Raw genomic sequence first — 6,642 nt, forward strand, 5'->3', positions numbered from 1 at the left:
ACATTAGTTGAGTTAAAAATATATAAAACTTAAACTAATAGTATTGGCTATACTAAAACCACAAAATAAAAAGGGCAGGTGTTTCTTCAACAAGACCACAAAACATGGGTAAGGCTTCATCATCAAGATACTTACAAATAGATTAATTAAACCCGTCACTCATATCTTTTAAATTTTTGCGCTTGTTTTAACTTCGTAGGTCACATAATCAACATACAGTCTATGGGATGATGATATCCAAATCGCATTCATACTTCATACATATATACGCATTCAGGCTGTAGAGTATGTGCTCTTTTAGCGCTTCTAGAAGTTAGTACTAATTGAAATTAAGTGCCTACTTAGAGGGTATGCGGTCTGGAATGCAGCCCGACAACATCTCGTTTTGACATCTCGCGTGAATCTGTGTGATTTGGAGAACTTCAAGTTACGCCCCCTTCATCAAGTTATGCCCCTCTCTTGCAGTCTGCAGACAGACCCTTCTCGTATTTCTGCTTCCACTCAAAATAGGCATTTTCAAAATGATATAATAAATCATCTGTGGGGTATTTTGAGCTGAATCTTTACAGACACAGTCTGGGGACATGAGAGACATATTACATAATTTAAAGATGACATATTATGCCCCTTTTTACGAGTTAATTATCATTATTATATTTTTTAAATATATTAAGGTGGCAGTGGCACCTATCTCTGTTGTTTCTTTCTTTCATTTTTTCTCTGCTTATATTTAAATATTAATTTGTCTGTTTAATGAGTGTGTTTCTAGGTCTGTATTTCATTGGTTTTTTCTACCCTTTTCCCCACCCTCTTCACTCCAAATTTCTACAGCTTTAAACACTCATTTCCTGAGTTTTTTCCTTTTCTTTTTCAAATCTGATGTGTGAACTACCAGTGCTGAAACACGGGGGTTTCATTACACTTTAAGATAAAAACACTACCTTTGTGGAGAGATGGGTTATTACACAGTAACCCCCATGCATGAACTGCTTTGGTCTCCTTCAAGCTTGTTTGTGGAAGGCAGAATAAGGAGCATCAAAACAAGATGGCGGCGCGTCCACACGCAGCGGCTTCTCTCTGTCCCGACAGAACGGTGTTTTTCGTGTTTTTTGTCCTGTGAGTCGCAGTGTTTTTGTACGTCGTCATCGCGTCTATCTGTCTTTAAGCGCGCATACAGTCGTGAGTTTCTGCTGGATGTCGGCAGAGCCGCATTTTTAGAGTTAAACTCCACGCACGCAGAACTGCTGCGAGATCTCGGACTGCTCCGGAGGCCTACATCATCACCGACCCCCACTACTGCATCTCGCCCACAGCGGAGGCGCCACAAGCGGCGTGAGAGGGAAGCAGAAGAGGGGTAAGCGCGGAGGTATCCGAGCTAGGCTAACGGCTAAACCACACAAGCCATCTATCCCCACCATCGTAATGGCTAACGTACGCTCTTTGGACAATAAACTGGACTACATCCGATTACTACGTTCAACTCAGAGGACTGTAAGAGACTGTTGTGTGTTTGTATTCACGGAAACATGGCTCAGCGACAGCGTTCCAGACTGCGCCATTCAGCTCGACCAGCTGACGTGCTATCGAGCAGACAGAGCTCGCGTCGCGGGAGGAAAAACCCGCGGCGGCGGGCTTTGTGTTTACATCAATGACGCGTGGTGCCGCGATGCTGTTGTGATCTGCAAACAATGCTCACCCCTGGTGAAGTTCATGATTATTAAGTGCCGGCCGTTCTATCTGCCGAGGGAATATACTGCCATACTGCTCGTTTCGGTTTACATTCCCCCGAACAACAACATCAGCAACAGGAACGATGCACTAAATGAACTGAAGAACACCCTGATCAATCAACAAACAGCACACCCCGATGCTTTTCTCATCATAGCTGGGGATTTCAACCATGCAGACTTAAAGAGTGTTTCCAAAAATACACCAACACATTAACTTTCCAACACGAGGTAATAACATTTTAGACTTTGTTTACACCACACAGAGAGGAGCTTACAAAGCCCTCCCCCTCCCCCACCTCGGTGCCTCAGACCACATCACTGTCATGCTAATGCCTGCATACAGACCGCTCGTTAAAGTCGCTAAACCAGTTCAGAAACAGATTCAAGTGTGGCCAGAAGGATCGTCAGAGGCTCTTCAGGACTGCTTTGATACAACTGACTGGATTATGTTTAAGCAGGCTGCCACTTACAATAACTCCACTGACCTCCAGGAGTACTCAGAGACTGTCACTGCCTACATCACCAAGTGTATTGAGGATGTAACAGTCACAAAAACTATCACTGTCCGGGCCAACCAGAAGCCGTGGATGACAGGGGAGGTCTACAGACTCCTAGAGACGCGGAACGCCGCATTCAGAGCTGGAGACGAGGGGGGCCTGAGAACAGCCAGGGCCAACCTATCCCGCGGCATCAGAGAGGCTAAGAGACAGTACTCCAGGAGGATAGCCCATCAATTCAGTGACAGCAGAGACACTCGGAGCCTGTGGCAGGGGATACAGACCATTACGGACTACAAGCCCCCACAGCGGACCTGTGACAGCAACATCTCTCTGCTGAACGAGCTGAACACCTTCTTCGCTCGCTTTGAGGCACAAAACAGCTCCAATGCACAGAAGACTCCACCTCCTCCCGGTGACCAGGTGATGACGCTGACCCCAGACTGCGTGAGGAGATCCTTCAGCAGGATCAATGCACGCAAAGCTCCGGGACCTGACAAACATTCCTGGGCGTTTACTGAGAGACTGTGCAGCAGAACTCACTGATGTCTTCACAGACATTTTCAAACATCTCACTTAGTCAGGCTGTTGTTCCCACATGTTTCAAAACTACCACCATCATTCCAGTCCCGAAGAAGCCATCTCCATCCTGCTTCAATGACTACCGTCCTGTTGCACTTACTCCCATCCTCATGAAGTGCTTCGAACGGCTAGTCATGCACCACATCAAGTCTGCCCTCCCCCCCTCCCTGGACCCATTCCAGTTTGCATATCGGTCCAACCGGTCGACCGATGATGCCATCTCAACTACCCTCCACTCAGCACTCACACATCTAGAGAAAAAAGACTCATACGTCAGAATGCTGTTCATAGACTTCAGTTCAGCATTCAACACAATCATCCCTCAACAGCTCATTCACAAACTGGTCGAGCTGGGGCTCAACACTTCGCTGTGCAACTGGCTGTTGGACTTTCTGACTGGAAGACCTCAGGCAGTACGTGTTGGCAGCAACAAATCCAGCAGCATCACACTGAACACTGGGGCCCCCCAAGGATGTGTGCTGAGCCCCCTCCTCTTCACTCTGCTGACACACGACTGCACACCGTCACACAACTCCAACCTCTTCATTAAGTTTGCGGATGACACGCCGTGGTGGGTCTCATTAGCAACAGAGATGAGACAAACTACAGGAGCGAGGTGAGCCGCATGGCCAGGTGGTGCAATGACAACAATCTCTCTCTGAACGTGGAGAAGACGAAGGAGATTGTTGTTGACTTCAGGAGAGTGAACAATCAACATGCTCCTCTGACCATCAACGGTGCGACTGTGGAGAGAGTGAGCAGCACCAAGTTCCTGGGTGTGCACATCACAGAGGACCTCTCCTGGACCGACAACACTGCAGCACTGGCCAAGAAATCACAGCAGCGTCGTCTCTACTTCCTCCGCAAACTGAGGAGAGCCAGAGCCCCAACCCCCCATCATGTACACCTTCTACAGAGGCACCATCGAGAGCATTCTGACCAGCTGCATCACTGTGTGGTATGGCGCCTGCAACGCGTCCTGCCGGAAGGACTCTGCAACGCATAGTGAGAGCAGCTGAGAAGATCATTGGTGTCTCTCTCCCCTCCCTCCAGGACATTTATGGAACCCGTCTCACTCGCAAAGCCCTCTGCATTGCAGGTTATCCCACTCACCCATCACACAGCTTCTTCAGTCTGCTGCCATCAGGGAGGAGACTGCGAAGTCTCCAGGCCAGGACCAGCAGACTGAAGGACAGCTTCATCCATCAGGCTGTCAGGAAGCTGAACTCGCTCCCGAACTTGCCCCCCCGTCCCCCTTCTGCCTCAGGCACCACTGAACTATGACCCCCCCACCCCCATCCCCAGGTCCTTCCACCCCCCCTCCCTCTAACATACGATGTCATGCACCAGTCACTTTGTGCAGCAGTGGTCAGCTCACTACCTCATTCACCATGGAACTGACGTCATTCTACCTCCTCATCAGTCAGTTTAATAAAATAACTGCTCTTGAGCCCTTTGTCACTTTGTCACTTTTAATCAGACTGAATAAGCTATTTTTTTATGCACTAAAAATCTTTTTATCTGCACTGTTTGTTCACTGGTTTGCACTCTATCTGCCACGTGCCTTGCGCTGCTTTTATTTAACCTTATTTTTATTTAATTTTTTTCTATTATGTCTTTTTTTACATTTCTTTATTGTATAGTTTTTTCTTATATTTTATATTTGATCTGTATTTTTAGGCTCTACTGTTAGTGTTATCTGTATGCACCGGGGGTCTGAGAGTAACGCAATTTCGATTCTCTGTATGTATGTACTGTACATGTGGAAGAATTGACAATAAAGCAGACTAGAACAATTTGCATATAACACCATTCATCAAAGAATGATCCGATCACCATGTGGTCTTTCACTGATCACATTTCTTAATTTTTGAGACCTAAGTATGAAAAATTGCTTGCTACCTCAGACTGACCAAACTGGTTTTACCTTGAAGCCACAAGGGAAGGACACATCTTCACATGCGATCACACAAAATTGACTAAACCTTCCTCACATCCATGTACAGAACTGTATATACTTAATGAGTGCTGTGTGTGATAAAACAATATATGCAACATTACCTATTAAGGTATATATCGTATCTATGAATGCATGGGTCAATGCTCAGCATTACCCACTAGTGTTTGGTCTTTATATTTTCAGCACAACGTGTAGGTTAATCTGAAATTGGTTTGGAAAGTGAATTATGGGTAGGAAAAACTTTAAAGACATTGTTCCAAAAGTGGACTTTAAGCTATGCAAATAGACCTCATGCAAGAGAGAGGCCATACCATTGCCACCTCGGACAGCATCAGCTAATCAGAATGCTGGATCTGAATGTTGCCAACTTGCAGATCCCTCCTTCATAGGCAAAGATTAAAATGTTTTCTTAAAGACAAAAAAAGTGTTCTAAGTGGTGTGGTCTACTGCTAAGTCAAAAGCTAAGTTGCTAAGCTAAGTTGCTCTACCAGAGAAACAAGGAAGTTCTGCAAGAAGCGAGTTTGGGGAAGCTTAGTGCCGCCCAGACACATAACACCCCCCACATAATATAAATATATCACTCTTTCCAAACAACTTACCACAGAGCCGCCCAGACACATAATATAAATATATCACTCTTTCCAAACCTCTTTCCAGAGACCGTTGGCATTTGTGAATATTGTCAGTTTATGATTATTCAATTTGCATTAGATTCTATACAACTGATGTCAGTTAATAACAAATAATCTCTCAATTTATTTGTTGAATATAGAATAACATCCATAGTAAGATCCAACTCAGTCACTTGCATACATTAATCTAAATAACATCCATAGTAAGATCCAACTCAGTCACTTGCATTTATCAATCTTTTGCACTTTATCCATTCATTGTATCAATTTAGTAGTTGTTAGTTACTCTTGTCTATCCCTTTGTTAATAAAACCCCTTACTACACTTGTGTCTTCCTTGTGTTGATTAATACAGTAAGAAGGCTCTACAAGTTGACGATATCTCACAAATCCTTCAGATTGGTCAAACTACAACTTCCTATAATTTAAATGTAATTCTTATTTATTCAACAATCCTCTATGATTGTTCTTTATTGTCAAGGCAGAATTCCTTGGCTGGTGCCCCATAAAACAGTATGGCCAAAAAGAAATATAAATATTAATATTTAAGCCCAAACCCATTACACTGCTCATCTGCATTTTTGGTCTCTTGTTTCTCATTTTCCTCTTGACAATACCCCATAGATTCTCTATGTGGTTCAGGTCTGGTGAGTTTGCTGAGTAGTCAAGCACACCAACACCATGGTCATTTAACCAACTTTGGTGCTTTTGGCAGTGTGGGCAGGTGCCAAATCCTGCTGGAAAATGAAATCAGGATCTTCAAAAAGCTGGTCAGCAGAAGGAAGCATGAAGTGCTCCAAAATTTCTTGGTAATTGGGTGCAATGACTTTGGTTTTCAAAAAACACAATTTACCAACACCAGCAGATGACATTGCACCCCAAATCATCACAGACTGTGGAAAACTTAACACTAGACTTCAAGCAACTTGGGCTATGAGCTTCTACACCCTTCCTCCAGACTCTAGGACCTTGGTTTCCAAATGAAATACAAAACTTGCTCTCATCTGAAAAGAGGACTTTGGACCACTGGGCACCAGTCCAGTTCTTCTTCTCCTTAGCCCAGGTAAGACGCCTCTGATGTTGTCTGTGGTTCAGGAGTGGCTGAACAAGAGGAATACAACAACTGTAGCCAAATTCCTTGACACGTCTTTGTGTGGTGGCTCTTGATGCATTGATCCCAGCCTCAGTCCATTCCTTGTGAAGTTCACTCAAATTCTTGAATCGATTTTGCTTGACAATCCT

Source organism: Cyprinus carpio, chromosome B3 (genome assembly GCF_018340385.1).
Source record: "Cyprinus carpio isolate SPL01 chromosome B3, ASM1834038v1, whole genome shotgun sequence".
Taxonomy (NCBI): domain Eukaryota; kingdom Metazoa; phylum Chordata; class Actinopteri; order Cypriniformes; family Cyprinidae; genus Cyprinus; species Cyprinus carpio.